General features: G+C 37.1%; 1 long non-coding RNA gene across 1 annotated transcript; it reads right to left on the minus strand.

Annotated features, from left to right (window-relative positions):
• Positions 1–266: 266 nt before the first annotated feature.
• Positions 267–12281, minus strand: LOC138109060 (uncharacterized). The gene is made up of 3 exons (XR_011150242.1): positions 12204–12281; positions 11028–11219; positions 267–375 (listed from the first exon to the last, which is right to left on the minus strand). It is a non-coding gene; the product is annotated as an uncharacterized lncRNA (long non-coding RNA).
• Positions 12282–26099: the final 13818 nt, after the last annotated feature.

The following is a 26099-nucleotide window of genomic DNA, read 5'->3' on the forward strand; positions in this document are numbered from 1 at the left end:
GTGGTAAAACAAGAAACAAAATCCGCAACTTTTCCATAATGCATACCAGTCTGTCTGCCTCCATCTCATTGGATCTGTGCTGAATCACAGCTTTACCAAATTCTGTTTTGAATGAAAAATGCTTCTCTTTACATTACCTGTGTGACTTTTGAAAGAAAAGTGACACAATAGACCAGAGTGCACCAAGGGGAGTAAAGTACATAGAACAAAAGGGCTTTGTAATGATACCAAAGTGAGGATGTGCAAACAGCAGTCACTTGCCTGGTTGGCCACACAAGCTTTTACTGAGAGCAGCAAGCAGTGGCAGGAGCAGTACTACAGGTACTTCCAAGGCAGGAATGCAGGATGCAAAGCACCCTTATGAACTGCTTCTCTCTGGAAGAGGAAATGAGACAAATCCGTGAGTTTTGGCCACTTAATGTAGCAGACTGCCCATAACAGATGTGAAAGATGTGGTGTGACATATTTACTTTATGTAAAAGACAGAGAAGAGGAAGCAGAGTGAAAAATATGGCAGATGAGGAGTGTGGAAAATGACTAGATGTTAGAAACATAGTCCTCAAAGTGATAATAATATAACACTTATAGTAAATCAGGGAGTTTTGAAAACAAATGATCATTCAACTTCAATAGTAACATACCTATGTATATAAATATACATGTATGTACAGCTATATTCATGTAGATGAGTGCTGTACTCCATCAGAAAATATAGCTTTATGATAACGTGTCTTATGTTAATAGACCTGTACTTAGAATATTCAGATGGACATACAAGTGTTTCCAGTCTTGGAATAAAGCTACAATAAGATTAAGGAGTATCAGAGAAAGACACATTATTTATTTAAATACAAGGCTTTTGGCTACCAATTATTCTAGGCAAAATTACATAGAATAGAACACCAAGCTGTATATATTCCAAAATAAAAAGTTGCAAATGCACATACCAGCAGCGTGACATGAGCATGGAATTCATGAAATAAAAATTTGATGTATTATACTTGTTACCTCTCCATTTTAGATGTGCACAGAGCAAATCCCTATATATAACATCAGCCAACAGAACTGATCACCTCTCTTACATTCAGCTTCATATTCACACAGCCTCCTTCAGAAGGGATGCTTCAGAAGAGGAGCCCATTCTGCCACCCTACTGCATGAGAGTCATCTAATGCTGTCTCAAACAAAAAAACCACACTCAAGACCATTTCAAAGCTAACGTTGGGATTTTTTCCATAAGATCCACCAATGTTTGTGTAGATAAGTTTGAGTTAATGTCACAGTGAAAATGCTGTTATTATCATCATCATCACCATCATCATTACTGTTTTTAAATTCACAACATAACAAAGTCACCTAAAAAAAACTGATTGGGAAATAATAACCAGGAAAGAAAAAAAAAGTATCTGAGAATTCTTCAGTCATTCCCTACTACAGAGCAAGATACACTTTTTCAGAGTGATGCACTGGCTATCTGGATCCTTTTTATAGTATTGTGAGGAGCTCTACTTCTCAAAATTTTATCCATATTTTATGGAATGACCAGAGGCACTCAGAACATTCAATTAATCTTTTATTTTTCAAGCCATTTCCAAAGTATGTCTGAGATGTCTTAGATGATAAGGTTGAGGAAGAAGATAAAATACTTCAGGAAAGGGCTCAAAGAAATCTAGAATCTGAGTTCACAACTAAGGAAAATACTATTCAGTGTGGATAGCTTCTTTACCATGGTCCATGAGTCCCAACTGCAGGGTTTTTTCTGAGTGGAAAGTAACAACAAGCAGATGTGAGAATGCTTGCTTGAGGATAACTTAGTGAAACAGAGTCATTGAACAGCATCTTTCTCCCACCAATCTTTAACATTACTGAGCAGGGTACTCCCTTTTATACAAGATTATGCCTGCCTCAATCTTCATGTACCTTGCAATCTCTGTTCTGGAACCCCTTTGGCTGCTTGAACTTCCCTCAATATCAGAGAACATTTGAAATCACCTTCCTACCTCCTCAGTCTAACTCTTGGCCCACTCTTCACCTCCAGTCCCTTACTAAACTTAAAATAATGTATTTATTTAAAATAACAACAACACCACAACAATAATAATAATAAATAATATTAATAAATAAATAATAATACTAACAATAATAAACACCATACACCTTGTTTTGAAACCTGCTTTTATGCTAGGAACATCACCATAATTTATTTAGTCCACTTGAATAATAAACCAGAAAATATGACTTTATCTTTCCATGTTATTACATTTTGCTTTCAAATGTTCATTTTTCTTCTTTATTTTCTCCCTGGATTTAGTTTCTACCACATACTCCAGTGTAATAAGGCATAGCCAGGACTGAAGAAACAATCAGATCTGCAAAGAAGGAAATGGATTTTGTAAACAGCATAACTCCATATGCCAGAGACCCAATAGTCTACAGCTTTGTCAGTGACTTACTGTGGGAGCTTAGTCAAGCCACTCAACCTCTCAGTTCCTCAGCTGTCCTTTGGAAAGCATTATTTTACCCTAAAATAAAAACCATTGCAGTCTTTATTTTTCCATTCTTTATTTTTACACAAAGCTCTCTTAAAGGCTTATACCAATGCATGACAGCTAGACTCCATTCATCTCCGAGAATAAAGGGCCCTCCACTGTGGAAATGCTGAGTTTGGTTTCTGATGATCCTATCTGAATGTTAGAACACTATCACTTAACATTCAAAATAAAAGGAAAAAGGAACAAATTCCATGGGAAGGAATCTCTACTGGTTGAGGAGGTTTTATTTAAGTTACATGTTCTCCACGCCCTCTCCCTCAGACCTAATCAGCATGCCCTATATTAAAGACAGAAAATGTAACTTTAGTCGAACAATTTAAATTGGTTATATAGAACTTAGAGCTATCAGATTTGTTGAAGCCCCAGATGAATGGCACTTCAGCTCTATCAAATTCAACTCCAGCAGTGAGCACTAAATCTCTCAAGGTTATTTTCTATCTGTAATGTAACCCAAATCCATCAATTATATAAATTCCTTTGGGTTAAAAATTTGTAATAAATTTCCCTAGCTCTAAGAAGATGAGTTTGATGAACCTGTCAGTATTATTAGCAATAATAAGCTGTGAATATTCTGACACAACCTAATACTCAGAAGACACTGCTAAAGGCTCAAGATTTAGCAATAAAAGTACAGTAACTATGGGATCTTTCACTGGGTACTCACAGCCAAGTCAAATGTTTAATTTCTTCATTATCTTTACTAGTGTGTAGACCAAAAAATAGCCCAATTCTCCAACTCTGATATTTAGGAAGTAATGTATACATGTGTTGAGAAGACTGTATTTTCATACAACTCATTATTGAAGGACACAAATTAATTGAAATCAAACCATTTTAGAATCTTGCAATGTATTCAAACTGTTACAGTACACTAGTTTTTTCTCTAAAGCAGTCCAGGTCTCCAGCCAAGGTCTTCAGTATCATCCCTCCCTGCATGGCCTATTTAATAGCAAAGCAGAACTCAGATCGAAGGGTTGTTCTGGAGAATAAGGAATCTCTAACAAGGGAATTTAAGCATTAGAGCAGCTTGGCCAGAATTCTGAAAGGCTTTTTGGGAGGGCAATATGAAAAATCAAGTTCCTTTTTTGTGTTACTTTTTCCTAAGGGGAAGAAAAGAAATAAGGTCTCATCTTGCTATATTGGCTTATGCCAGATAAAGACTAGAGGGAAATCAGTCAATAGGACAGACATCCCCAGAAGATCCTTTTGCACATTATTATGTAAACATTAATTTAGTCCAGTTTTGTAAGCTTCCTCACCCATTGTTCCCCAACAATTTCTGTACCTTTTCAGCAATTCAAATTAAGTTGAGATGAGATTCCCAAATGTGTTAAAATCCCTCTAAATTTGGTAAAATGCAGTAGCATATAGGAGAAATGGAAACTGAAGTGCCTCTACTGGCAGACAGGACACAAAATTAGATCATCCCTCTTGGATACAAAAGAATACACACAACAGTTTCACTTTGGGATATAAACCCAAAGGAAGCCAAGCTTCAAACTTTCCACTGCTTACAAAGAAATTGCGGGGGTTTTTGCAAATTGCTAAATTTACCATGCTTTTTTCAAGCTGCCCCAAATATCTGCAGCAATACAGCTTGCAAAGGCTGCTCAAGAAAGTACAGACCCTTCTCCCACCAGCGTTACCTCAACACAAACCTATTTTTGGAGCGGCATTCCAGTTCTAGAATAAGCTCACCTACAACCTGCACACTTCCCCAGGTAGTCTGATGTTTTGCTAACACAGGGAATCAAGCTCTATCCTAGCACAAGATCACGATTATTTCACTAGAAGCAATACTCTCCTATAATACTGATTATCTTGCTTTAATTACTTGCCCAAGTTGATGTAGCACCCAGACTCCACATCAAACCTTCTCTTGGCTGTATGCATTAACAGCTCATCTATTTGCCCTTTATTAATTTCTCCTCGTAAAACATGGTATTTTTGACAGATGAAATAAGGATCTCATGAGTTATCTGGCCTCAGACCTGTAAACTGTTAACACAAATTTGATTAAGGGATGGTCATCATAGTGGGCTCAGTGGAGCCTTTGACATGGGTAAAAGCTTTCAGGGGACAGGTTTTCAGGGGAAGGTTTTTATTTGCAATTTATAGAGATGCTGGAGGATATCTATGTGTGCTCAACTCTTTCATAGTATTTGACTCTCTTACATAATTTCCCAGTGAGGTTCTTTGTCAGCTTGTCTCTGTTTCCTCTCCTTGAAATTCTTTACACTGCCTTCCTCACTTGAATTCCCTTTCCTCACACAATTAATTCCCTTCATTTGGATATTTCACTCTTTCCTAACATGGATTCTGCCTTCAAAGATAAGGGCAGTTAAATATAGATTATATGGAACAGATTTGTCCAGGACACATTATTCTTTAGAGGACAGGTGGAGGAGACATTTGTGCTTTAATATAATAGTAAATACACGAGACAGTGCTCCCAGCAGCACAGCTACACATAACACCAGATTGCTGGCGAATGACAGATAGACTTTATCCTGAATCCTCAGTGGGGAGCTCAAATCTGTATTTTTTAAACCCATCTGGAGTATTCAGTACCCTTGGTGCAATGAAGCCAACACAGGAAAAATGTGAAAAATGTGGGAATGTGGGGGTTTCTTCTCTTTGTCTCCCTTTCCTTTCTCTCGAAAAGTTCCAGGTCCTAATTAATTATAGATATCTGCTCCTCATAATGACAGACGACTTTTTTTTTTCCCCCATTGGAAACTGTTCGGCTTAATTAATTCTGACATTTCAGTCAGTACACTGTGAGCTTGCTCAAAATTTTGCAGCATCTAAATAAATAAATGAACAAACAAATAAATAAATAAATAGCCTATCTCCACAGCAGCTAACATAGTTTATTCAGCTTCATGGAAGAGCAGACAGACAGAATCTCTATTTACCATACGACATCTCTCACCCCAACCCACAAAAACATATTTTAAGGTACATTTATACCCTCATGTTCTTGCTCAGTAAGGAACAACATAAATTTAGAGGGAGGAAAGGAGACTGAGGTAAGAAACCAAATTAATGGTCCAGGTTTGAAAAAGAAAAGAGAGATGTTCCACTGACCACTGTCAGCCCAGGAGGGCTGCTGAGTCCAGTGTGATGAAAGGTCTACAGTAAGTGAAAGGGACAGCGGTGAATTTGTGGTGGTTTGAGCAGCCATGGGATTGTGGAAATCAGCAGTAAGAAATGTGGATAATGGCACAAGCAGCTGCCCAAGGGAGGCTCAGGGAAAAAGGATTAATGACTGTCGAGACCTGCTCCCCTTCCACTCCTTCCCTGAAATGCCAAACTGCCGAGCTAGTTATCAATCAAGAATGTGAAATACATTGGCAGATTGATTGGGTTTGATACAGTGGCAGCCAGCTATACTTTTGAACACTCCTTGAAAACAATTTTTACTGTGCAATGCTGGAGAAAGCCAACAAATAATAAACCTGTCAGAGTACTCACCAAGTGCTCGTAAATACTAAAGCTGCTGCAGTGCCTTGCAGCTGCAAATGGGAACCATTCCAAATCCTGAAAAATCGTCAATACTTAATCGTTGCATCTGATATCAATTCTAATTTAAACTTCTACTCTCTCTTCCCCCATGTCTTATCTTCCCTCAGCAGAAAACACACAAGTCTTAATAAAGTGCATGCTGATATCTGCCTTTCCTTTTAGTGGGAAAGGCATAGGCTTCTTTTCAGCCACTCTCCATTTCTCCTGTAATTTATTCTGTTCTTCTGAGCCCATTTCAGGCTCAAATGTTTTTAAATGAGAGAAAAAGGCTGTATAATAACCAAATCTAGCCTTTACTCAGGCAAAACTAAGTCAGCAGGACTTGGCTTGACCAAAGGCAGATTAGAAGCTCAGTCACAGTATTTTATCTTGCCTTTGTCACAGAGAAAGCAGAAAGTTTTCACCCTGTATCAGTGATCGTCCTCCCATTCCTGCAATGGAGAAAGGACTACAATAAATAGACCTTGATACCCTCAGAGACATGAGCCTGTAAAACAGATGTGTGGTTTTGCAGTATTTTTGGCCTTATGCCTTGTATACCAGGCCTAATGAAGTCCTGATCATTGAGTTTTAAAAACATAAAGAAATCCTCATCAAACACTGAAGCTGTAGAAAATATGCAGCTTTTTGCCATATCTCATGGAAGTATCTTGAATGGTTTGCAGACAGAGCTGTACCTTTTTGTTTTCATGAAATCTCTCTCAATAGTTACTCTTTCTCTTATCATCAGAGGGTACATCACAGTAGATTAATCCCTCTCTCCACAGAACAAAAGGGCAGATTCTGGACTTGAATAAGGATCACGTAATTTCAGACATTATTTTTGCTTTTTTATACTACTTCCATTTACAAATTACTCTCAACAATCATTAAAAATCACAGTTAATGATTCTGGAAAAAAATGCCAGCTTTTGTGAAAATATAGGGACTATATTGCTCAATAACATAAGACAAGACACACTGTCTCATATGAAAGATCCAAACAACCCAGTCTTCTGTTTCTACCAGTGTCAACAGGAGAGACATGCAGGGAAGGAGCATGAAGTAAATGCAGCATGATCCTCCTCCTCTTACACGTTTCTGTCAATCAGCAAAATCTTCTTAAAACATCTGGTCCTGTATGCTTTCTTGTAAATTCTGTGTCTATGTATGAGGCAGTGAGCAACTTCCCTAACCCTTTTGGTGGATTTACAATTTCTATAAAAATGGAAATACCACACACACAAAACAAACAAAGAAACAACAACAAAAGAGAAATTCAGGATGTTAGGCAGCTGTGTACTGAGCAAACATGATTTGTAATTCTTAGACAATATTTTCTTAAATTTGTCTCCCCTTTAATGTTCTTGGTTCTCTTGTTTGGATATAGGTATGGGGTTCTCTCATGCTCTTACCATTCCTCCCCTTTTCTTTTTTTTCAAGTTTCATCACACTGAAATATCTTGAGCCCTTTGGTATATGTGACACAAGGCCAGCAGAAAGTTTGTTCCCTATATATCAGGGATTTGGTTGGAAATATCAGATATCTCTGCTCCAAAGGCATCCCAAGGTCCCACAGTACCACAATCTGAATACACAATAATACAAAGATGGCAGCAGTGGGAAAAAAATTGCTGTTTAAGTGCATCAGAGCTGAACATCTTAACTTGGGACAGTGCTATAGGTATCTCTTTGACCTTGATGTAACTGCCAAACTTCTTGACTGGCAAAGTCTCTCTAATGATCCCCAAGGTTCTCGTATTCCATCTGTCTGCTGTTTACAGCTTCCTAAAGACCACCCTCCTTCCCCTTGTCTTGGTTTCCATGACTCCTTAAAGATATGTTCAAAGCACAGCTGGTAAGTTCAAGAAAACTGACAAGAATGGGGAAAGAAAACATTGTTGGGCATCATTTTCAAAAATCGGATTAACATTTCTACTGAAAAATTAAAGGTCAGATAGATCTCAGAACTGGCAAGGGCATATAAATGTATTAAAAACTGTAAATCTAAATAGAAGCAGCAATGCTTGTAACAAATAATTTTAGAAGTTAAGAAATAATTATCTGGGACACTCCTTAGTTACATGCACTAAATCTGGAATTTGTAGGAATGGTTTTGCTTTTAGATTTAAGGAAATGAAGATGGGAGAGAATTAACTGTTCTGTGCAATTTCTTTACATAAAGAGACAAAATTAATTTCATTTAAAGATGATGACATCAAATTGAGACACACAGTTATTTCAGACATATGATTTTAGGCCAGATTACAGCATAATCTGCATAAAGTGTACGTGCAGATTGGTGATTAATAGTGTCTGTATGACATGTATATGCATGAAGAAATAAATGAATGTCCTGGTATCACAGAATCATAGAATATCCCAAGCTGGAAGGGACGCATCAGGATCATCGACCCCAACTCCTGACCCTGCACAGAACATCTCAACAATCATACCATCTGCCTGGGAGTGTTGTCCAAATGCTTCTTGAATTCTGTCAGGCTTGGTGCTATGACCACTTCCCTGAAGAGCCTGCTCCAGTGCCTGAACACCCTTTGAGTTAAGAAGCTTTTCCCAATATAGAACCTAAACCTACCCTGACAGAGTTTTATGCCATTCTTTTGAGTCCTATCACTGGTCACCACAGAGAAGAGATCAGCGTCTGCTCCTCCTCTTCCCCTCAGGAGGAAGTTGCAGACTGCAATGAGGTCTCCCCTCAGTCTCCTCTTCTCCAGGCTGAACAGACCAAGTGACCTCAGCCACTGCTCACATGACTTCCCCTCAAGGCCCTTCACCATCTTCAGAGCCCTCTTTTGGCTGCCCTCTAATAGCTTTATATCCTTCTTAATTGCAGCACCCAAAACTGCACACACACAACTTATTTGTTTTCATAGGAAAATCATGATGTTATTATCTTCCACAATTTCATGTGCAAAGCTAGCAGTGAAAATTCTTCTTTCTGCTACTCCAGACTTACTGGAAGCTGTTAGTTGAATGTGCTTCCTTATGTTCTTCCTTACGTGCTTCACCTTGTGCCTATGTTCTAAGTTTTCTCGTTAATAGACTTCATGAGCATTTCATGTAAGCATGGTCTCATACTTTTGTCTCCAGGAGACATGAATTAAGCAGTGAAAATGGTATTGTCTCATTAACCTTCATAAGCAAATATGAATAATTCACAAAATGACTCCATATACTGGTTTGGAACTAGGCTTGATATTATGAACCAGTGCTATGTAGTTACTGGGACAGGCTTCCTAGAGAGACATTTGATGTCCCAAGCCCGCCAGTGTTGAAGAGGCATTTGCACAACAGCTTTAATAATATGCTTTAGTTTTTCCTCATTCCTGAAGTGGTCAGGCAGTTGGACTAAATGATTGCTGTAGGTCTTTTCCAACAGGAACTATTCTGTGCTATGCTATTCTACTCAAAACCTTACAAATTGCTTGCTGGCTGTAAAGCTAGTTGGACTTCTCTGCTGTCTCTTTAGTTTCACCTTGCCTGGAAGTTCCAGTTGAAACACAGCTAACATCAAAGGACTATAAATCTAGATGACCCTCTCATGAAATGGAGGCACTTTTGGTTTTCAGGAACACTGATTAAACTAAAGAGCATACTGAGCAATACTCACACTGAGAAGCTTAACCACGAAAATATGAGGACTTGAAGCTGACCAGGATTTACTCCATAAAAAGTTACTGGAAGTATTTCCAATAAATAACATGTGTTTGAAAGCTTGGACTCTGGTTGTCCAAATATCAGAACACAAATGATAAATCTCTGAAACTTGTTATCATTTCAAACATGCAACTTGTAGTGGGCATCTGGAGACAGTTTTATGCATTTGAATATTTAGGCTTGTCAATATTGCTCTGCTGCAATTAATTCAATGCTAACTTGCTAAGACTATCTTCCATTTCAATCAGACCACAGTGCTTTGTTGTTTAACTCCTTCTGTCTTCTGCCATGTGAAATTTAGACTTCTAAATTTAAATGTCTTAGCTTTGCTATCAAGCCCAGAAAATCTGCAGAGCTTTAATCTCTCCAAATCTTAAAAAAAAAAAAAAAGTCTGATCTTCTCGGCTAAATATCAAGTACCTAAGAAGTGAAGGAAGACAACAGTAGGTCAATCTTTCAACCCCTTCTCCATTCAACACTTTTCTTAAGACAGAATTCTTCAAAGTTTTCAAGAAAACCCTTAATCATAATAACAGGAATGGATGCAAGAGAGAAAATTATCTCAGTTAACTTTATTTCTGGGAACTCTTAGTATAGATTCTTATTTAAATCAGCATGAAGACTTACCTAGTGCACATTATGCTTAACAATCAAACCATAAATAAATATTCACTAATTTACCACCAGGGGAGTACAGCTCAAACCAGGTACTGTACATCAAATTTTATCCAATAGAGACAAGTACTCATAGAAAACCACAAAATTTAAACTTATAGCAATGCATACTATGAAAACATAATTACATTTCTATGACTAGGTGATATAAATTTGATAGTATACATTTATTATAAATGACCAATTAATAATATATTGCCATACAGCAAAATTAAAGTGTGTAACTCATTACTGGAATATATTGCTCTGCCTCAACAGACTGTTGATTTTCTGCCACTTCAGTTAATATTTTCAACATACCAGTCAATTACAACTTGATATTTATTCTACCTCACTTCACTGAGTACACTGGTAGTTACATGGGGTTTTGGAAGGAAGGTTGCCATATAAGGTTTCTAGGGAAAAAGGAAAAGACGTTTCTAATGAAAGGATATGTCATCATATCATATGAAAATATATCTGTATGAACTTTTTTTTTCACCTTTGCCTGGACAGCTAGTTACAGCATATGGTGATAAACTGCTAAGTAGTTATAATACATCACGAGTACTGCTCAGTATTTGCAAGGCATTAAATGCAAACAGGTACCTCTTTGTAGACAGCAGCATAATTTACCTCATAGGAGGGAGTTTGCATGACCATAAACTTAGTGAATTCACTGAACAGAGGAAGAGGAAAATGGAAAGGCCACTGGGGAAAGGCCAGGCACTTCTGTGCAGGTGACATTGTCCCATCTATAAATCTCAAGATTTATTGTTGTGCCTCCTTATGTCTTCTTCTCCTTCTACATCATTTTGTCTTGGAGACCTGGGAATTCACAAAGGGTCTGACATCACTGACATAAAAAATCACTGCCACACCACATTAGGAAGTCTCACACAACCCAACAACCCTAAGGAACCCTCAAAAATCAGCTGTACTGTTCCTGCCTATGGCAAATATGAAATGACTGAACTTTGTTCAGCCTATGTGAAAGAAGTATCTGACTGGTAGACTAACTCTGGACATGTAGCCCAGATCAAATACATATATGTTCCCACACATAATGTCACAACCATAAGATAAATTGTTCCACCATAAAAAAATCACATAGAAACACAATTCTTTACACTCTACTCTTCAATAAAATGTACCTTTATAAGATACATGTTTTTCAAAATTACAATATTGTAGAACTACCATGATGAAACTTTATTTTACATGGAAAAAACCATTACTTCTTTGGAACTACTTACAAGTCCCCTGTATTTTAATATTGTTTGACAACATGAAGAGAGAGTACTTTGAGTGTGGTATTTTCAGAAATAAATATCTAGACAATGTCATAAGAACAGAAATTTTAAAGGTTTTCATTATATCCAAAGCAATCATAACTCAGAGTGCAACACTGATCAAAAAAATCTTTCTATTCTTTATTTTCAAATTTTAATTCCTATATTGTACCATAAGTTCAATGCATCAAAAAAGATTAAAGTAAAGCAAGTTTTTTCATGTCATATAGGAAAGGCTAAAACTCTGTTTTAGCCAAGAGAGATGTTCATTGCTTTGCTGTTTTCATAATGTCTTTCATTTGCTTCACATAACTATGAACTATAATACTGCAGAGGATCCATTATAAAAAAAGCAATAGCCAATTGAACAGATGGGAAGAAGAAATGGAACCACAAAGGGAGAGAGTCTAAGCTGTTTGTTCCGTTGCAGTTATGAGCTAATAAACTAGACCTTTATCAGAAATAAGAACCTAAGATTACCATTAACCTGTAAGACAGGAAAATGGCACCACAGACTCACCTTATATGTTCCCTCTGCCACTGTTTATTTCTCCCATTTTTCTTCATATTTGTCATGCACTTAGACCATAGCCCTCCAGAAACCTTTTTAACCTGCACATTGGAGACCTTTTTAAGCACCCTCCACTTAAACAGCACCATTCCCACCTGAGTTGCTTACACAGAGGAAACCAGCTGGAGCAGCCACACTTGTCTTTTTTTCCCAAATACAGAGCAGCCAGAGGTCTACAGTTAGACAAAAAAGGCATTTCAAGCCAGTGCTATTCTGGGACTACAAAAACATGGCATCTTTTTTGAAGGCCCATATGGAATAAAAGTAATCACTTCATTTTCTGTGATGAAAAAACAAACTCTGCTGCACCAGAGCAAAGTAAGCATGAGAAGCTCTTACCTGGGGAGTATCCTTGGGGTTTTGACAAGAATACTCTCACATTTTCAGGTTGCTACTTCTACCCACAAGCAATTCCTGAGCGTGGGTAATAGTCCAATTTCAAACTGCTATTCTTTGTTTTATCACAATCTAAGCACTATATATTACAGAATTACAGTTTCCCATACAGTTCTGTAACAGCAAATCCTCTACAAAACTACAGATCATTCTTACATTGTTCTTGGGAAAATCAGATTTTAAATGGGAAAATAAGAAAATGTATGTCCTTAAAGTTTTTCTTTAATGATCATCCTCTTGTCATATTAAAATAAGGTATCTCTTTACTGAACTTGGCATTCAAATGTTTAAAAATGGCTGATGTAGTGATTTGTAAGTATACATGAATACTGCACTCACAAAGTATATAGAAGTTTGCACAGTTTAATGAGAATTGATGATGGTTCTGCAATTTCTCATCCCTTTTACAATGACTGCCACGGGAGAAGGCAAATGGGTGTCATGCTACCTTGTTACTACCAGGGTTTAAGCATTATGTCTGTCCATTTAAAGAGCTGCTCTCTTCTGATTTTCCTAGTGTTCTGTAATTAGACAAGCTACCCATTTTTCTTCCACCCTATTTGCAGTTTCACTGATTTATAGAAAAGAAGTAGAGCTGTTTATGACATATGAAATATAGAGCAGCTCATAAGTGTGGATTACGTAGTAATGTTCCATATAGAACATTTGGATTACTAAAGTCTTATTCCATAATGTATAGGAAATTGAAGTATTGCTTGTAAATAAGAGTGAGGCACAACTGCAATTTCAGCCTTAGACAGATTCCAATTTCACTTTTTGAGCTACCATTTTATTTGGGCTGCAGTGATATAAGGACCTGCTTCCATTCATTGAAGTCATCTTCTCTGAGACTCCAGAGCACCTTCATCAAAAACCATATTGAACCAAAACATCAAAAACCAATGAGGACCTGATCTCCAAAACATTTGGAGACATGCAGGGCACCCTAAAGGGTATAAGAAGTAGGCAAATAAATACTGTCTGGTTAAGACAAAAAAAAACAGAAGATAAAAAAGTTGCATGAGGGATGAAGGAAAGAATGATAGACCATGATTTTTCTACTATCTCTATTTAAATGAGAAATATGTGTCTGGTAGAAAATTTCAAAAATTAGGGTACTATAATAGATTAACTGCCAGATTAACAATGTTATTTTTCTACACATGGGCACCATTTGCCATTGCCAAAAATAAGATGAAGATCCTTTCAGAAACAGTAACAAATTTAAAATGCCAGGAATTAGCAAAAAACCATGCTGAAATCAATCTGTGTAGTGAAGAAATGCTATGTATAATTTCTGTAGTTTTATAAAGAGCTTTTTTGTAAATAAGGACTAATTCCCCAATTAATGGTGTGTGTTTTATCTCTAACATTGAAGTGAGATATTCATAGACATGTAGAGCTGATGATATGGAATTGTTATGATGTGTGAATAAAATTGTAAACTTACATCTTTAAAAATACCACTGTTTTCATTATTATGTGGATGTTAAATATAAACATTACTGTTAGCTTTATTAATTTGCTTAAGCATGTATTTATTCTTTATGCAATGCACCTCTGCAAGATATTTTTTCCACCCAAAACACTAGATTTTTTCAATCTCATTTTTGTTTTCTGGGGTTGAAGCTATCTTTTTGAGGCTAGGGGATAAAACAAACAAACAAAAAAACCCAACAGTTTTCCATATTTTTATAAGATTAAAACATGGTTTACACTATGGGGCAAATACTGGTTCTGTGAAAATGAACTGCAGAAAAGTTCAGAACTATAGTTTAGTCCATCTGGCACACCAAATTCCAACTGTTCATCCAAACATATGAAAACAGTAAGGATTAAATTTGAGCTGGAAATTTCACAAGCCTTTTGAGAATTATTTCATATTCTTCCTCCTATTTGATCTGAGATAGAAATTCTCTAGACATTTTTCGGCATCTATGAACACAGTCTTTATTAGAGACAGATTACAAGCTCCATAAAACTGAAAAATAATGGGATATGATGAATGGGCAATAAATTGAATTTTTAAAAATAATTCTTAAAAAAAAGGATAATAGTTCATGTTACTATTTATTTTGTACAAATAAATTCACATAAAATCACTGATTTTATTTTATTTGTGTTGGTACAACTACATAATATGTTTAAGAGTTTTTAAAAATTTACATTACTAATTTACTTTGAAGCATTCAATTGACATGAACTGATAATAGAGTAGCAAAAGGTACCTAGTGTGTTGTCAGTAGAAAATGGTGCTGCTCTTTTGACTTAGTGAGCAATGCCAGGAAATTTCATATGCTCTCTGATCCACCATGGACAAGCATGTAGTTTCAGCAGTTTCTCAAGAGTTCTTGAGTTTTAATGTGATATGTACTAAGGGAATATGCTGAAACTCTCATCATCTGCTGCAGTGTCTGCTTCTCCAATACATCAGAGGCAAGGTTATGTCAAAATGGGTAGACAGATTTGACAGAGATGGACAAGTTAAGTCAAAGTAGAAGAAAATTAAGTGCATGTCTTGTAGAAAAAAAAATCTTAGGTTCACAAGGCATGCCTGACGTACAGGTCATACATCCCAGCTGGCTTCTTCTTGGTATTTTTATTTGTGGCAAAGTTTAAATGCAAGATGCATCTAAAATATCTCAGCATTCATTTCAGCTGGCACAGTTGGCTAGCTTGAGCAGTTCATAGCTGCCAACTTAAATCCAACAAAAATTGTTTTACAGTGATCAGAATTTACCCATTTTCAGTGCAACAATTTCTAAATTTACCTATTAGTTCTTCAAGTACCAGAGAGCAATAACTATACTTTATCTCCCTCATAGTCTATTAGTTTTTCTGCAACTTTACTTCTAATTAAGCAAGATATCTATTTATTTATTCTTCTAGAAGGTTTTTCAAGAAAATAAAGAAGTTTCAAGAAGTTTTCAAGAAAATGAAGTGTTGTACCGTTCTTTGGTGAGTCAGGTATGCCATAGACCTTAGATCCATTCTACACAAAAGGATAACAAATAAAGTTAACTATTAAGTACAAATGGCTGCAGATCCAGTTTGGTCTGAAAAAACAGTGTAAGAGGGACAACATTACTCTAACTGGACATTGCTACAAGTCATCATCACCAAAGGAAAGTTTTTCTTTTCCTGGCAGTCACAAAAACAGCTTACAGGTGAACCATTCTTCCTTTGACCACAGGTTGGTGGGAATTAGAAATCATCTGTTTCAACTCTCAAATTAGCTCTTCTCTTCTACAGGTCTAACTTACTAATTCCCCTGAATGTTCAGTTTTCTCCTCAAGTTTTCAAAAGGCTCTACTGGGTAGACCTACACTGCCTGGTGTTAGAGAGTTTTAAAAATTGCTTTGTTGTCCTTGCCTGCAGAGCTCCTCACATGCCTACACTCAGATGATCGATTCATGGCTTTTTATTTTCCTTCCTGCAGAGGAAACCCAGTGACTAATTTTCCTTCAAATTCCTCTGTGAAGAAGTGCCTAAGCAGTTTAAAACTTTTCTCAAACCCTGCTCACTAAACCAACAGCTCTTCTATTTTTATTTTCCTGTTTTATTCTTAGCTGATAATTTAATGATCAGACACATGCCTATAGAATGTATACATTCATTGGGCTTCTTTATAAAGGCAATAACCTGCAATGCCCAGGCTGGACTGAAGTGTCACTAAGTACCCTGCACAACTAGATGTGCTCATATTTCACCAGAGCTCTTTAATAATTATCAAAGTAACAGAACCCTTTCTCAGGTTTTTACTGCTTCCTACCAGAGGCTAACTAAAATTGCAAGACAAGCCTTACAAATATTATTTTGGGATTTCTGAAATCCATACAAACGAAGAATTACAGAAGACAAATAACAATTACTTTTTTATAAGAAAAACAAAAAATACTCCTTTCAAAAACCACAAAAAGCTTTTGATTGATTTGCGGCAAGCACATGACAACTTGGTTTGGTTCCTGATTAGCCTAACCCGACTCTGTCTTTAGTTTTGGTAAAACAAAAATGATTACTGCTCACACTAACATGCTTTTGTTACTCAGCCCAGCAGGAAGGCTAAAATTCAGTGCTTAGAATGAAGCCTGATTTACTGGAAACCTATAACCCCCTAACATCCATGTTTTGTAGCATGTTCATCATTGTAACATTCAAGGTTGCAACACACTCCAATTAAAGTGAACACAAAAAGAAGCCTGTATATTTCTCACATCATTCCCTGAACTGTGCTTTGACGATGATGCTTTGGGAAAGCCAAGGGGAAGAAAAAGGTTTTCTTTTTCACTGTAAAGGCAATAGCTTTAGTCCTCATTGATCTCACTGGAAGTAGACTGAAAAAGAAACAACTTGTAAAAAGGAATTCTATCCTGAATTTGATAGCATGATTTAGGCTTTATTTTACTGATAATCTTACCTGTTGTGTGTGCTCTTCAAGCATGAAGAACTTGAAGCATAAAGGTAAAGTTTACAGTGCTTTAAAATTAGGAACAAAAGGATCTTGATACTCTTTCCCAAGAGTAACAAAACATGGTACCAGCAGTCAGTATCTGCCATAGTGAAGTTCTTAGATACCTAATTGTTTTTTAAACACCAAAATTTTTACTTAGTATAATATATCAAAGATTATTTGCCAAAGCCTTCTGAGATTATCAGGATATTGTGGAAAAATCAGTAATGATGTTCCTGCTATACTTCTTCAGTTTTTGAGCAGACACTTGTTATTTAATTGCAGTGTGACATTTGTAAAAGGAAGAATTAAAGCAGAAACAAATATAAAACTAAGAGCTGCCGGTGTCTTTTTTCTCCTCTGTAACTTAAACAATAATCTACCCTGGCATTTTCATGTTCTGAGCAGGAACAAAATCATTGATCTTGGGTTTCTCAAAAAGTTTGAGAACACCTTTGTACTGTGTGGTGGAACAGTTTTGTTCATAATTCAGATTGACAGACACCAGATAACATCCATGCTTGACTGAATGTCCTTTTGCTAAACCACTGAATTTGCTTTCTGCTCTGCTTCACACAGGTATAATTTAGAAGAAAGGCTACATGAGTACGAAGTTTGTGCTTGCAGTAAGTTTTATATCATAATTCTGAATATACTTATGGACAGAAGGGATGTTACCACAATGGTAACCCTATCTCCTCTATTCACTCCGCCTGTTGGTGTATGTGTCAGGACAGATGAGCCCTGGAACAACCATGACCTTACCAACACTTAGAAAGAAAAAAGAGAGAGATGGAGTCAAGTAGGCAAAATACACATGTGGTATTGATAGGAGGTTGCCAGTGTTTTCTTAAATAGCAAAATAGAGTGAATGCGAACACATCTCACAAATAATACTGATTTCTGCTCCTAAACAACAGATATTCAGTCATGCAAACTTTGGAAAGTAAGTTTTAAATTGTTAATACTGTTGTCTAAAAAGTCTTCAGGTAAGTTTTCATTTGTGACTACAGAAATTAATACAATTTTCCTTCCCATCCCTTCAGCATCTTCTCAGCACTGCAGACTTCATGCAAGGCAGTAAAAGGCTTAAACAATATCAAATCTGAAACCCCTACTGGCAATTCTTTCAGAAGCATTACCAAATTCACTTGCCATAAATTCTCATAGCTCTGCACTATATGCGTATTGGAAGCTGCATTTTTAACACTTTACCAGCTGGGAAAAAGCACACTGTAACTGTCTTCAAATGTAGGGTTTCCTTTTCTAGAGGAGACCTACGCTGGCAAAGATAGTGTCCTGAAAGGAATATCCATAGTTGAACCTAATGGGATTTACAGATATTTAGCATCTGAAATGAAATTATTTTAGAGCGGAAAAAAATCAGAAGAGAGGGACTTCTTATTCTTTAAAATAAGCTACAGCCCTGCAGCAAAAATGGAACTATAAAGTTTTAGTCATCAGTGTCTACTTAAATATGCTCAAGTTATATGTAGGCGTTGCTTTCATGAAAACTCAAAGATTTAATATGTTATTCTGCTGGTTTACACAGAAATAATCTGATTTAGGAAGTCAGACATTCCACGTGTAAGTTTAAAAATCTCCCTGAAAATATGAAAATCATGTCTCTCTACAGTAGGACAGAGAAAAACATAATACTACATATTGTTTCAGTCTTTTAAAATCACTGCAGTATCATAAATGCTGCCATAAGATAACTGGCAGTAGCTGGTGACAATTTTCATGGAGAAAGCTGAGATAAGCTGTCTTGCAGCAGTAAGAGGGGGAAGCTTGGATAACCCTGTATTCACAGAAATATGTGTTTTCTTCAAAAATATGTTTCCCTTACAAAAGGCATGTTCTGCATTCTCCTGGATTTGCGCAACAAGGTTTTGGTAGAGAGGGTGCTACAGGGCTGATTTCTCTGAGAAGCTGTCAGAAGCTTCCCCTAGGTCTGATGGAGCCAATGCCAGATGGTTCCAATGCAGATCCACTGCTAGCCAAGGCTGAGCCCATCAGCAACAGTAGTAGCACCTCTGAGATAACATAGTGAAAAGAGGGGAAGAAAACTTGAACAGCAGGCAGGAGTTAAAATACTGAGCAAAACAACTCTGCAGACACCAAGGTCAGTGCAGAAGGAGGGGGAGGACGTGCTCCAGGCACCAGAGCAGAGATTTTCCTGCAGCCCGTGGTGCAGACCATGGTGAGGGCCCTGCAGCACATGGAAGATCATGGGGATGCAGAGATCCACCTGCAGTCTGTGTAGGACCCCACGCTGGAGCAGGTGGATGCCCAGAAGAGGCTGTGATCCTGTGGGAAGACAGTGCTGCAGCAGGCTCCTGGCAGGACCTGTGGACTTGTGAAGAGAGGAGCCCACACTGGAGCAGATTTGCTGGCAGGACTTGTGACCCCATGGAAGGCACCCACACTGGAGCAGTTCATATAAACTGCAGCCTGTGGGAAGGACTCAAGTTGGATACGTTCATGGAGGACTGTCTCCCATGGGAGGGACCACATGCTGGAGCAGGGGACAAGTGTGAAGACTCCTTCCCCTGAGGAAGAAGGAACAGAAGGGACAGTGTGTGATGAACTGACCAGAACCCCAATTCCCCATCTACTTGTGCCACTGGAGGGGTGAACAAGTAGAGAATTTGTGAGTAAAAATAAGCCTAGGAAGAAGAAAAACTGGGGCAAGATATTTTCAAGATTTGGGTTTATTTCTCATTATCCTGCTCTGATTGATTAAGAACAAATTAAACTAATTTCCCTGAGTCAAGTCTATTTTGTTCGGGATGGTAATTGGTGAGTGATCTCTCTTTGTCCAACCCACATGCCTTCATTATATTTTCTCTCCCCTGTCCAGCTGAAGAGGGCAATGGCAGAGCAGCTTTGGTGGGCACCTGACATTGAGCCAGGATCAACTCACCACAGACATTCAGAGATTCTTGTGTTCTGGAGATAATAAACATTTTAGATTGACACTTATTCAGACCATTAAAACATCTAAGGCAACAGGGTCCTTCAACAGAAATTTTAAAGGACAGATTTAAAGAATGTGTCTCTGTTTAGTTTCTTGTACTTGACTCATTTCTGTTCTCAGAAGGAAGAATAGAAGCAGAAATAAGATACAGAGATGAGATATGAATTCTCACCTAATTTTGATGGATTTATGTATCCTCTCATGGGGTTTAAAGTGTTATTATGATGCTGGCACTTACCAGACAGCATGGTAGCTGTTACTGGCTAGAGGGGCTTTTCTCCAGTACTTTTTTGTTTGTTTGTTTGTTTTAATTAGGATATTTTACAGGAATTACAGAAAATCTTAGTTCCTTTTAATTTACTAAGCTGAATAAAAGCAAACACCAATGAAGTGAACAAAAGAACATCTTTTGACCTTAGTAGAAATTTTTTATTTCATATATCATGTATCCCATTCTGCTTCACTCACTCACTAATATGACATTTCCATATTTTCTTATTAATATCACATTGCTAATGATTCTACACAAGTATTAATAACTGCTTAAGTTAATCTATCATGAGCAAGCCTTGTGAGCCTACTGCTGTTAGAGGTCTGAAACTCATGGTTCTTAAATCACAGAACCTCTTTATGAGAGTGTATAAAAGAAAATCTACCAAAAATGAATGCAACTGCTTACTTTCTACAGTTTGTTACAGAATTATCTGCAGATGGCAAAGAAGCAGAGTCGCTACTTTGAGACACTTTTCTGCTTCTTTGTCCCACAAGGAATTAAGGAGTGTTAAAATATGTTCACTGCAGGTATGCAGTTAAAGAGCACAAACTAAAATGCATTACAACCTTCTCCCAGTGCTTTCAGAGGGAAATAAAGTGGCCTTGATTCTCTACTGTTCAATCCTTCTTAGTTTAAGCCTTGGTAATTTCAAACTACTTTACCTCTCAAAGAAAGAATCCACATTGGGGTTTAATGTACTTGGGTTCTGACATAACCATGACTTTGAAATCTCTGGCTGAAATACCTTATATAAGAAGTAATTAATTATTATGCCATTACTCACTTATTCAGACCATTAAAACGTCTAAGGCAACAGGGTCCTTCAATAGAAACTTTAAAGGACAGCAGCTTTTCACAATGTCTTACAATGTTCAATAGAATTGACTTCTGACCTATTCGAAAGTCTAAGACTTTTTCTGCCAAAAATTTTTGGCAGCCTGTCCAGACTTACTCCTGCAGTTTTTTCACATTAAGTCCTACTGTGAGATTGTTGTGTGTGAGGAAGCAAGAGCAGACATTTTAAAGCATTTTACTCACCATAACCAGTTGTTGAAATAACCTGAATTTTTTTTTCTCATTATTACAGCTCATTTTGAGTGAAGCTCATTGGTGAGTGCAGCAGCTGACAAAGAAGTTAACTAGTTATTAGCATTTCAGCAGATCTCAATAATACCACTAAGTCAGAAAAATAAGCAAGATCTAAAAGATGCTTTGTGCCAGTCTGCTGCAAAACCAGTCACTGTGGGCTCTTTAAGAAAAAAAATCTGTAGTTTTAAAGCTCGACACAGAAACAGCAAAATATTGGAAAGCAGTACTCAGATGAAATAAAAAACATCCTGGTATTTACTTCTTTTAAAAATACAATTTTTTTCTTTTGGAGGGTTAATTTATTAGACTTGCAGACTACTGGCATTTGTGAAAAGGCTTAATTAGCTTTTACTACATAGACACAGGGAAATCCTGCTCAACCAATAAAAGACTGACCTTGAATGAAGACATTCAAAAGAAACAGCTTTGTTCAATAAATATATGTTCAAAATAAATAAATGTTCAAAAATACATCTCTATTTTTGTCTAGAAAAGGAGTTAATTACTAAATTATATGGTGATGTGGACAATGATATATGGTAACATGAACATGTGAATGCACAACTCAGTTGCTGCTTGACACTATGCAAGGAGGAAAAAAGTGATCACTCTTGAAATTAGCATTGTGGCCACACAAAATGATGCAGCCTTTTCATAAACTTCCTATTGGGCAACCAGCAGCAAACTGCAGTTTTCATTGCTGTACAAGCTTTTTGGAGATTCACTAATAACAAAAATGTGAAGTTACCATCATCCATTGGCACCATTTAGATCAGTCTCTTTTAGATCAGGCAACTCACATTCAGTATTTTTTACTTACTTTTATGTGCACTGTGGCCGAGAGAACACTTTATCACACAAAACTATTAAAAATCCCTTAAAATACCTGTTTTTCTAAAGAATTCTCATAATTTAAATTAAACTGAGGCAAGGAAGGTTGAAATATTTACTTGATGCCTCTCCACTTAGTTGTTGATTCAGAAATAGAATATCTTTATTCAATGAAAGCACAATTCCTTCCTAATTTAATGTCTTTGTTTTAAAAATGTGCCATCAGGTTTACCCTTTCACTTCTTTTTTCCCAAGCACAAAGATAAGTGAAGGGAAAAAAAGTTTTGGACCAAATTAGAAAGGTAGACTTCAGTCAGACAGAATTCTATTTGTAGCTTGAACAGAAACAGGCACAAAATCACAGCATGCTTAGTTCCACTGACTTCATTGACCAGAGCTCACCAGCAACTGCTTCCCAAAATCTACAATCACAAGGTTCATCTACACTGCTGTCCTCTCCTGGCCTGATGCATGGCCCATGCTTTTGTGAACTGATATGTATTTTTGTACATCTATGACTTCTGCTTCTTTTGATATAGCTGTCTGATAAATGGGACGTAATTGTGGTCTTTCACATCCCTAATTCATGAACTTTAGAATAAGCTGACCAAGCAACATGCTGTAAAAACTAGAACATCAGATTTTCAAGAGACTCTCAGAAAATAGGAGATTCATTTTGAGAAATTTTTGTAATATCAGGATAGATTTTTTTTCTTAAACAGTTAAACTTTACATGAACTTTAGCCCAGAAAATGTGACACAAACTGGTTAGAAAACAATACAAGTGTCACATTTATTAGCACACTTAAACCCAACTGAAAATGAAGCAAGGAGAAGGAAGAAAACTATTCCACTAGAAATACTAAATGTCCAAGCTTGGTTACTATTGGTAAATAAAAAGTATCATACTGCACATTTGAGCCTATGCTGTACAGTACACACAGCTGTGCAACATGCTGTGCAAGGGTTGCAGCCAAGTGGGGGGATTCCATATCCAGCCCTGTCACCAGCTGGGATCCAAGGCAGAGCTGTGATGTGTCAACCAGTGACACTCTGGAACTGAAACTAGAAGGCTCTGTACACTGAGGAATGTTTACTTCATGACAAGAATGCCACTGTAGGAGATGAGAGGGCACATCTAGGAGCCAACTGTGTGCTTTGCTAGGCAGTAGCAGCATGCTACATGGTACAGTGGATGAAATCAGATGAAATATGGCTTTTGTAAAAATGAACTAGAAAACGTCAGCTCCAACAACCCTGGAAAGCTGAAAATGAAACACTATCCGGGGTGGTGGCATTACTGACAAGTATAATGCTGGATGAGCCAGAGACTTATGAAAATTCAGAAATATTGAACAGTGAGAGGAAAGTACCAGCAAGCAAGTATAAGTATTGATTGCTCTGCCTTCATCACAGTGTGCAAACTCTCTACTTTTTATTGAAATTGCCTTCCTGGAAGTGTTACTTGAAAACTACTAATACCAACTGCCTCCTGCCTATCTGATATGCAATATTATATCAACAACATCAATAGGATAGGACATGCTTATTAAAATCAGCAGGGAATAACAGTGTTTTCGCTGATTTCACCAGAGGGTAAACCAGGTTCATTTAATGGGTGTAAATGAGCTTAGAAAGAGACCAGCTGCACGCACACTGAGAGGATTATCATACATAAGAGGTGTTTATTCATAAAATTGTAAATGCTATCTCATTGCTTTTCTCCATTTTCTAAGTAGTTTCACACATATACAGATGCTGACATCAGAATAACCCACTAAATGATCTGCTGTGAATTTCTCTACATACTAGGCCTTTAAATTTTACCCAACTAGCTTATTTTAATGAAAAATGTTGTCTGCAACTCACATTTCAATAAAACATAACTTCTGTTGGGCTAAAATTTATCTCTCAGGTCAACATCCAACTTTGATTCAAGACATGAAAAGTGAAAATCTATCAGTTTTCAAAGCATTTTGTTCCAGTAGTTACACCCTTCCTTTAAAGTTATTTCTCTAATTTGAATTGTTTTGCTTCAGCTTTCTACTGTGAGCTTTCATTTATCTGCTGTTTTAAAGACCTTTCTTGTATTACACATATTCTACCCCAATGGTAGTCAGATTTTTTTATACAAAAGGCAAAAAATCTTTAGCATTATAAACTAAGTAAATGCAATTCTTCAAATGTTTGTGTATACTAAAACAAATCTTTCTCAGTCTTAACCCAAGTAGTTTTCAATCTCTGAATAACCCAAGTGAACTAGCAATAGCTAAAAGAGCAATGAAAAAAAAGGTCAACTTGGCTTTAATTTCAGCTGGCAGCCTATTTTTTTTTTCCTAAACACCCCTATAAATTTTAACACTTCTACTTTTAACTTTATTATCTGCTCTGCTGTTTTTGCTCACGTTATCTAGCTCAGATTGGCTGACCCAAATTAAGAACAGTCCTTTTGCTTTACTCTCAGAACTGTACATTAAAGATGTCTGAGAGCAGTGCAGGGCAGAGCCCTTAGATATTCTTGCTTCTAGCTAGACTACTCTGAACTCTCTCTGATAGAGGCAGATGTGACTGCACCTTAGCACGACCAGGACACATCCCAGTCCAACAGTGCCCACAAACAATGTGAACTCTAGCCTGGAATAGTCGAAACACAGGCAAATGCCCCTTCTCCCACTTCTACCAACAAGATAGGGGTGTCTGGCAGAAGGGCAGAGCAGACAACTGGGAACAGTAAAGTTTCAAATTATTGCAGCTAAACCCCCAGTCTAATTGCTGCCTACCCAGGGTGCCACACAGTCTTCACAAGCGCTCAGAAGTATGATATGTGGGTTTTTTCACTGATTAAATTGTCCCATTACCTCCAAGTCATACTTTTTTCATCAGGGAGAAATTAATTAAAAGACAGTTGAAATATACACATCTGCAGAAACCATACATTCAAAGAGAAGGCTCTGCTGTTTTAACTCAAGGTTTTAGGTGAAGGAAAGGATCATTATTAATGATGACTTCAATTAAATTTATATAGTATCTCTGGGGAAACTTCAAGCCATATGTTGAAATCCCTTTAATGTTAATGGGTATTACTTGTTCTCCTGTCAAGGCTAAAGAAGATGCTTATGCCTCATACTCCTCTGTTGGAGGACAGAATGTACCAAAAGTGTTGTGAGAGGGAACAAAAGGACAAAGAGATCACATTAGTTGCAATGATATATGATTTTCTGCTTTAGTTATTTAAAGGGATGCCATGCAACAAAGGGAAAAAGAGAGAGAGTTTAACAATACATGGTCAATGTTTACATATGTTACCAATCAGCAGAAAAGCTATTGGAAGTGAAAGAGGAACTATGCTGAAAATTCAAAGACAGTTAATTAAGTTCTTATCACCTTTGAAGTAATTGTATGGGCTGCACACAATGGAAAGGCTCACCCAACAGCTAATTGTATTAGTTTCAGCAGAGTTACTCCAGGGACAGAGCTGGCCCATGTTGTCGGGTGACTCACAGCCATAGTTTGCAGCAATGGACAGCATGTCCAAATACTCTGCATGGAGAACAGTGAGAAATATTATGCCACAGGATTCATATTATCCAAGCTGAACCCTGAATATTCGACAACAATTAAAGGAATAAAACAGCTAAATATATCTCCATTATCTTAGATCATAAACCCTAAGCACCATATACCCAGATGCTTATAGATAACAGAATCTCCTTCCTATTATTAATTTTCTTTATCCTTGAAAAACAAAACGAGAAGGCCTGTTGTATTTTTCTAAGTAAAACATCTTGGAAGCTCTCTCAGGACACTAAGGAAGATTTATTCAAT

The sequence above is a fragment of the Aphelocoma coerulescens genome, chromosome 4, assembly GCF_041296385.1.
Source record: "Aphelocoma coerulescens isolate FSJ_1873_10779 chromosome 4, UR_Acoe_1.0, whole genome shotgun sequence".
Taxonomy (NCBI): domain Eukaryota; kingdom Metazoa; phylum Chordata; class Aves; order Passeriformes; family Corvidae; genus Aphelocoma; species Aphelocoma coerulescens.